General features: G+C 37.9%; 1 pseudogene; it reads right to left on the minus strand.

Annotated features, from left to right (window-relative positions):
* Window positions 1–5,599: 5,599 nt before the first annotated feature.
* Window positions 5,600–6,618, minus strand: LOC120589782 (eukaryotic translation initiation factor 2A-like; annotated as a pseudogene).
* Window positions 6,619–8,235: the final 1,617 nt, after the last annotated feature.

The following is an 8,235-nucleotide window of genomic DNA, read 5'->3' on the forward strand; positions in this document are numbered from 1 at the left end:
GTGTGTGTGTGTGTGTGTGTGTGTGTGTGTGTGTGCGCGCGCGCGCTAAAATTTGCTTTATGTCTTGGGAAAAGAACCTCGAGCTTCTTCAATCCCCTTCTATCATATATCCTTGGCAGCTCTGGGAGATATTTTCCCTATTAAGCAAACTAACAGCTGCTGATTTGGGCTACAGTTTGCCTTGTTCAGTTCTTGGGAAGAAAGAAGATGCTCAGCTGTCCTCAAAAGCTACCAGTAGAAATCAGAATAAAAAACACAGAACAGATGGGCCTGGAGGATAGGAACCCTGAGTGGCGCTGTGGGTTCCTATCCTTAGCAGAAAGCTGTGAACATCTTACTGTTAAAGAGTTCTCTTGCCCACGCCTGGTCTAGTGTGCTCACCTCCACACTGCAGGGCTGCATGGTGTCCTCAGATCTCCTTACATCTGAACTTTCAGAAGAGAAGACCTAAGTAAAGTGGAAGATTACTATGAGGAGACAGTGAGCAAGGCACTGAAAAATTTCTTGGGTCAAAATTCTTCATCCATCATCATCACATTACCAGTTCTACTATAAATGACTTATTCCTGTGGGTGTCAATTTCTCCACTACTAGGTTCTAATCTGAACCAACTAAAATGGCAGTTCATATTTGTATTATTGTTTTCTATGTGTCAAGCACTAGGGTACAGATTTGCAAGGTCACATTAAATCCTCATCCTATTCTTGTGCTGTACCCATTGTACTGATTATAAAGTTGAGAATCAGAGAATTCAAATAATTTATGTAAAGTAAGAAAGTCAGTGATTGGCATTGCTGATTAATCTACCATTGAAAATACTGAAGTGCCAGGATAGACTGTCTACCTGGGAAGACTGATGCCATTTATTCAGTACATATAAATATAAGAAGTATAACAATACATACCAAACCTAACCCAGCAGCAAGATATGTTCATCTACTCTGCATTCAAGGAAAAAAAAAAACACGCGAAGATGTTCACATAACAAGAATCTCCAAACATTGGCTTGAAATCACAAAGAATATTGCCTTAGGAAACAAAGTTTAGAGTAATAGGATATTCTTTAGAATAAGTAGAATTAATTTTAATGATATGATATTGCAGAAATGGATGAAAGTATTTTATACATAAGTGAAAACAAAACCTTAGAGATATGGAGAAAAAAGTAGATTAATAAAATAAAAGAGTGACTTACAGAGCAGAATGAAAATAGATGAAAATTTAATTTGTAAGCTGGAAGCTAGCAACAAAGAATTCTTTTAAAATGAAAAAGAAATGGAAAATATTAAAGGATCACTGTGAGACAAAGTGGATTTATTAAATACTTCCAAATTTTGCTTAATTTAACTTGCAAAAGAAAACAAACAGCAGAATTGAAGAAAGGAAATAAATAACAGAAGATAACATTTTCAGAAAAGAAGAAAAGAGCCCTCATATCGAGGCAGCCCACCGGATGTTAGGTAGGACAATAGAAAGTCACATATAAAAACTGTGGTGACATTTCAGAAAATCAAAATTGTCCTAAAGGCTAACAAAGAAAAACAAAAAAGAATGTGGTTTCTCTAAAAAGGAATGAGCATCAGATTGGAATCATATTTCTCAAAAAGAAAGACAGGATTTTTGAAAGCAAAGTTGTTGGAATATAAGTTTGAACTAGACTCTATTCCCCCGCTAAAAAAAAAAATTAAATACAAGGTAAAAATAATTAAATACAAGGTAAAAATAAAGCTCTTTAAGAACTCAGAAAGTTTACCAATTAGAAGCCCAATTGGAAATTCCTGAATAATCTATTCCAGCAAAACAAAGTAAAAATATCGATAATTAAATTAAGGAAGACTTGGGATATGGAGAGCAGTGCTTAGCCAAAGAAAGTAATTAATTATAAATAAGTATTTTTTCTAAAAGCATTCAATGACAATAAAAACTTGAATTCATAATCTTTTTTTTAAAATTAAGTTTATTGGGGTAACATTGGTTAATACAATTATATACAGGTGTACATTATAATTTAACATCTGTATATTCTATTGTGTGTTTACCACCCAAAGTACAGTTTCCTTCAGCTACCATATATTTAATCCCTTTTACCCACTTCACCCTCCCCCTACCCCTTTATATTTGACCCCCTTTACCCCATCTGTCTCCCCCTCCACCTCCACCCCTTATCCTCTGGTAATCACTAGTCTATAGTCCATATCCATGAGTCTCTGTTTGTTTGTCCTGTTCCTTTGTTGCTTTTAGGTTTATATCCCACATATAAGTGATATCATGTGATTTTTGACTTTTTCAGTCTGGCTTATTTTGCTTAGCATGATTATCTCGAGTTCCATATATACAATGGAATACTCAGCTATAAGAAGAGATGAAATATGGCCATTTATGACAACATGGATGAATTATCGAGAGAATCCATAATCTTAAATGATTTCAGAATAGTTCAGATCATACAATAAAGGAAAAACCTTATATTTAAGAAATTTTAACAGCACTTTTTTTCAGCTTTTGAACAAGAGCCCTCACATTTTCATTTTGCACTTGGCCCCACAGTTTATGTTGTCATCTCTGTCATTTGTACGCAGAATTCAGATTACTTTTGCTGAAGCAACTAGAATAAAGAGGCTCCATACTTGGGGACATCAGACATATTAGAAAATTAGGTGAAAAAAAAAGGAGAAATAACTTAGTTGCTAGCTGATTTAGAGAGACCCTCAAAGCCAAGTTAAAAAATTTTAGGGTCTTTTCCTGGAAGAACTGAACCAGTCATGGAAAAGGACTTAAATATTCTGACATTTGAAAGTCACTGATGTTATTGTTGGCAGGGTATCCCATTAACACAGTGAAACTCTCCAATGTATAAGCTATTCTATGCACCATTCTAGTTCCAAACCATTTCTAAACCATTTCCAAACCTGGTGTCCAGGTCTTAATGCAGTCACTCCTACTTCCCTTCCTAGGATGTTTTTTAATTTGGGAATTACATTCATTTGCATTTAATACAATTATTAATGTATGTCACATCTCAGGTCCTTTTCAGTTTTTTCTCAACATTTATCACAATGTACTATTACTTCACTATCATTGACTTATGAAATTTTTCCTACTTGTCTTCCCACTAGGCAGCAAGCTCCCTGAGAAGAGCCATCCCTATCTTGTTCATTGTTTAATCCTGAGTCTCACATGGTGCTTTCCCCAGGTTGTCTCAGTAAATTGATTTGAGTGAACAAACATGAAAGGACTTACTAAACTGTACATTTATGTGAACAAAATGACATCTTCTTATTATGAAATGGTTAGAGAGAAGATTCCAATGAGGACTTTGGTTGTATGATGCTGATTTTAAGAGAGTATAAGTGACAAGCATGCTACCTGGGTCTCCATACCCCCACAAAAGTCCTGAGAGTCAAGCAGGATGGATGACTGTGTGGTTTCTTAGCTGGAATAAAGCAGAAGCAAAGGTGAAAATATCTTTCTTTCTCTTCTCCCTTCTCCTTCTATAAAGTTTGGCTTGATCTTGAAGATTCTTACTCATCAATTGCATTCCTGGACCCTTTTGTTATCTTTGGTTTCAGCCCTGAGAATAAATCTGTTGGTCACACTCTTTAATCAGGTACTTCCAGAGAAAGGATCTGACTGCAGGAATGACAGGAACCAGATTTCAAATGGTTTTCCAGGAACTGAGGAAAATCAAGATTTTTTCCTGCAGTTTCTCTAGGATGTGGGTTATAGAGCTACAGCTGTGCGAGGAGAAATTCCAGAACTTTCTCTAGGACTGGTGGGAAGGACTGTTTTTTTCACATGCAGAGGCTTATACACCTTGCTTTCCATGTGAGCCCAGCTCACCTTATCAGAGACTCTGTGGCATTGCTCATTTGGGTGGGTTATTGTAAGGAAAGATATACAGGAAGAAAATGAAACTCTTTATTTTTATTTCCCCCCCGTGGGCAATGGCAAGATATGTTGACTTTAGAACCTTTATTTCATCCATGAGAATTGCCTTTTCCTTTCAGAAGAGTCCCACCTCCTCAGCTGCTGCCCTAAGTACTATTCACTTCCCAATGACCTCAGTCCAAAGGTGTCCCGGGGCATCAGCATGTCTATTTGCCCTGTCCCTAGTCACCGTCAATGAAGCATTAAACAGCACACAGCAGGAACTGCTCCCTGTGTCCCAGCCTGCCTTCCAGTGTATGAAGCTCAAATGAGCGCAGCATCCTGCTGCCTAAAGAGAGAACTAGCATAGTTGTCCAGAACAGGTAGAACATGAATCCAGGTCATACCTAGGCTTAGCTACATAAAGTTTAAAAGAAAAGCCTGTGTCCTGCAACAGTGTAAACAATTCAAGAGTTGTATTCAAGATAAAAATTGAAAAGAGAAACCACAGGAGAGCTACCACTCTTTGTGTGGCCGGTGCCCTCCTCACAAACTTCAGCCATTCCTGGCCTCTACTGCATACTTCACAGAGACTTGCTTCTGCCCAGAAACTCCCTCTAAATTACAATGAATTCCCAGGCTTCATCTGCAGGTAGCATCACAGGTCAGGACCTGATGGAGTCGCCGGCCTCTGGTTTCTGAAAGCAGTCTCTCTGGATCTCTTTCATGCCATATTGTATTTTCTTTTCCATGTTCTACTACTTTAATTTCACTATTTTTCTTTTTTAAAGTTCTGCTATCTGTTAGCAACTTTCACATATATTATTAATGTCCTTCCTGACAACCCTGAATGGGATTTTTAAAATTTTATTTGACTATGTTTAGACAAAGCTTAGTTTGTGGGAGTCATGAAATACATATGCAGAAATAAATGAGAGGCTCAGCACACCAGAATCTGTGTCCAGGCTTCATCTTTGACCATCCCAGGCCACCACAGAGGTCTCCTTTAAGGAGAAATGACACTCAAGCACATATTAAGACTTTTCTGGCGGTCATCATTGGATAGAGCAGAGCCCGAGTCTTGGATTAGAAATACAATAAAGGAAACTTTAAAGACTCCTGAAGGAAGTGGACTATAAAACAATTCTGTTTTGCCCAAAATTACTGTATTGAGTTTCTACTGAACAACTTAGTGAGTTATTACAATTTAAAAAAAAACAACCAAAAAAACAACTAATACTCATTCTAAAGTCACAGAAACAAACTTTTGTTCTCTTGGCTTGTTTTGCACTGTATTCCTTTAACCAATCTAATAGGTTATATTTGTTTTAATTTAAAAAGCCATTAGTCATTTATATGGAAAATAGTGCTAAATAAGAATGATATTTGACTTTCAGTCTGCTGAGCTTAGCTGTGAAATTCATATCTCTTCTATAACAAGTATTGAAAGGTAGGAAAAATCAATTTAATAGACATTAACTAATTGCACATGTATGTCAATGCTTGCATAAATGATGAGTTATAGATGAGCAGTAAGCGTGGTTGCGTGATGGACAGGTAACATTCAGGGTGCTCTACAGATGTATTTCCACTGAGTTAAGCTAACAATTTTCTTTCTGTGAATTTTTAAAGGAACCAATTCCAAATCTTCCAGCTCTGGAGAGGGTGGTATCTTTTAAATTTTTTTCCAACTCAATGACTTTTCTAGCTGTTTCAGTTTCTGCTTGTTCTTTCAAGATTCAATTGCTTTTAGGTCTTCTTTAAGTTCTTGAATTTTTTGTCTGTTTTAGTGACTCCAGATGTTAATGGAAACATAATATTTCGTGGTGTGCTCTGTGGGGCAGGGGTAGGTGCTAAATCTTGGTTCTTGTCACTTATTATTTCCCGCTTTGCAGCTTTCTTAGCCTCACATTTCCTTTGATTTTTAGGCGCTGCTTTCGATAATGGCTTATCATTTCCTGTTTATGATTTCTTATTCTGGGATAGTTTTTCCTCTGGCAGCTTGGAATTGGTGACTAGTTTATTTTTTACAGGTGGTAGTTTACTAACCCTTGGAAATTTAGGTTATTGGATACGTCACTTGGAACTGCTTGGTAAGCTATTTTTGCTGGAAATAGTTCATACAAAAATGGTTGCTGGGACGGAGCTGGCATAATGCCAAAGTTCATACTCGATATTAATGTACAACCTGGGAACATGCATGGTAGTTAAAATGTGTTCCCCATCTGGGCACCAAGCAAAAGATGTAGGATCAGAGGCTACGGCTTCAGAAATAGATTTGTATTTTTTAACAGCCCTTGATTTCATCTGTCCCTCAGATTTCTAAATCTATCTAGCATTAATATATGGCCATGAGGACTAAATAAGCTGCATTTAGAACACAGGATCACATTTCAGGTTGAAATTGTTGCTTCAGCAGGCACGAAACAATGAATAGCATAAAACTCAGTAAAACTGGAATTCCAAATTACATCATAAATAGGGCTATGTTTTGGAAATTGAATGGATTAGAGCACTTTCTCTATTTGTTGCAAACTAATGTATCATTTAGTTCCTGTAATAGGAAGTTTCTGTCTTGTCAAATCTCTTTTAGCTATTATATTGCAGCAGTAGCTTTTTTATTTGATAGCATCACAACCTTATTAACCTTAGAGGAGTGGCTGTTGCCTAAAGTGGCTACATGAGGTCCGCTAAAATTGGGGTACAGATAAAAACTAACAAATGAAAGTGCACTCTTATGTTTTGGAACATAGAGAGTCCCCTGTGTCCAAGTGATAACACAGTAATTAAATTTTTGGAAATGAAAGTTACTTGCAATCTTACTAAAATTGTCTTTAAAGAGGTGAACTTCATTGCTAACATTTCAGGCACAAATAGTTTCATTATCTGACCAAGATAGATATAAATTTTACATTTTTTGATGAAAGACTTCAAGCATATCCCAGTATTCATGTCATAGAACTATAAGTTGAGTCTCCCAGGGGTGCAAACAAGGTCCTGCTCTTACTAAAGATATAGATTTTGTAATATTTATGAAATTGCCTTGGAAACACTGTGCTTTGTGTAAAAATATGCTGGTCCAGTCACTATGGAGTCCTTCTGACCCTCAAATGGGTTCATACACTGGCTCTGGGATCTTGGAAACGCTTCCCCAGCAGAGTGTGGGCTCCATGAGGTAAGGGAGCTTGCTGGTCTCACTCACTACTGATGTACAGCCTGTAGCACAGAGCCTGGCGCATAGTAAGTGCTCAATATACACTTGTTAAATAAACTAACTTTTGTCCCTTCTTTAGCTCTTAGAATCCAATGTGCTTAGTAAATATCTATTGAATGAAGGATAAATAAATAAATGAATCAAATGCATATTTCTATTGTTAATCCTAATGTGAATGCTCCCCAAGCATGGTATATCAGCACCCGACCACAAGAACACCTCTTCCCCATCTTTCCTCCTGGTCCTATTCATGCAGCAGTACTGTTTACAACCAGGTTTCTTTTGATCAATTCCAAAATAAGAATGAATCATGTGTAGGTGGAAGACATCATGACTGTGAGATCCTGAAATACCTTCCAGCTTGACTTTTTCACTGGAAAAGAAAAGGCTGTGAATGGTGAGCCCTGAATGAGAGAAAAAGTTCTGATTTTCCTTTTCTATGGTTTAGATTGAAACAAAAGTGAGTCCCTGATCTGATCTTACCTCTAATTAGGTCTCCTACTCCTGTGAAAATGCAAAAGGGGAGGCCATACCCGGAAGGGCACAGTAGTTGCAGAACTTTGTGAATCAGTGGGTCTCAGGCCAACCAGAGTCTAGGGCCAGAGTTGCCTAGAAGCTTATCAAGTGGTCAACCAGGCAAGGTACGAGTGGCAATGGAAATGGTTGGATGAATTTGCCTGTCATCTTTCCTTATAGCAGCTTGTCTCTAACCCTGACCATCCTTTTGGAGAATGCTTCTCCTAAGACTGACTGTAAAGTGGGACATGTCCTTCCAGATCTGACTCCCACTCAAAGATGAACCTGGATGAGAAACAAAGGATGGTCTCCTGACTGTTCAGAGTCCCCTCTTCCCACTGCTGGGCCCTGACCCTGGAAAGAGCCCTATGGGCACACCAGGAAGAGCAGCTATTCAAAATCCTGTGTCCAAGTGCTCTGTCCAATTAGTAAGCAAGGTTCCTCCACAGGAACCTTCCCTCATGTGCCCATCCTGGATGAGAGGGGGACCCTCTGTTTCCATTAGGGATCAGAGACCTGGTTTGTGTCCTGAAGCTGCTTCACACATTCATGCTTTTAACCTCTTTGTTGTAACTAATTGCTAGTGAAAAACTTGGCACACTCCACATCTCCATCTGAGTAACTCATTTGTTCTAAAT

This window comes from Pteropus medius, unplaced genomic scaffold (assembly GCF_902729225.1).
Source record: "Pteropus medius unplaced genomic scaffold, Ma_sr-lr_union100, whole genome shotgun sequence".
Lineage (NCBI taxonomy): Eukaryota > Metazoa > Chordata > Mammalia > Chiroptera > Pteropodidae > Pteropus > Pteropus medius.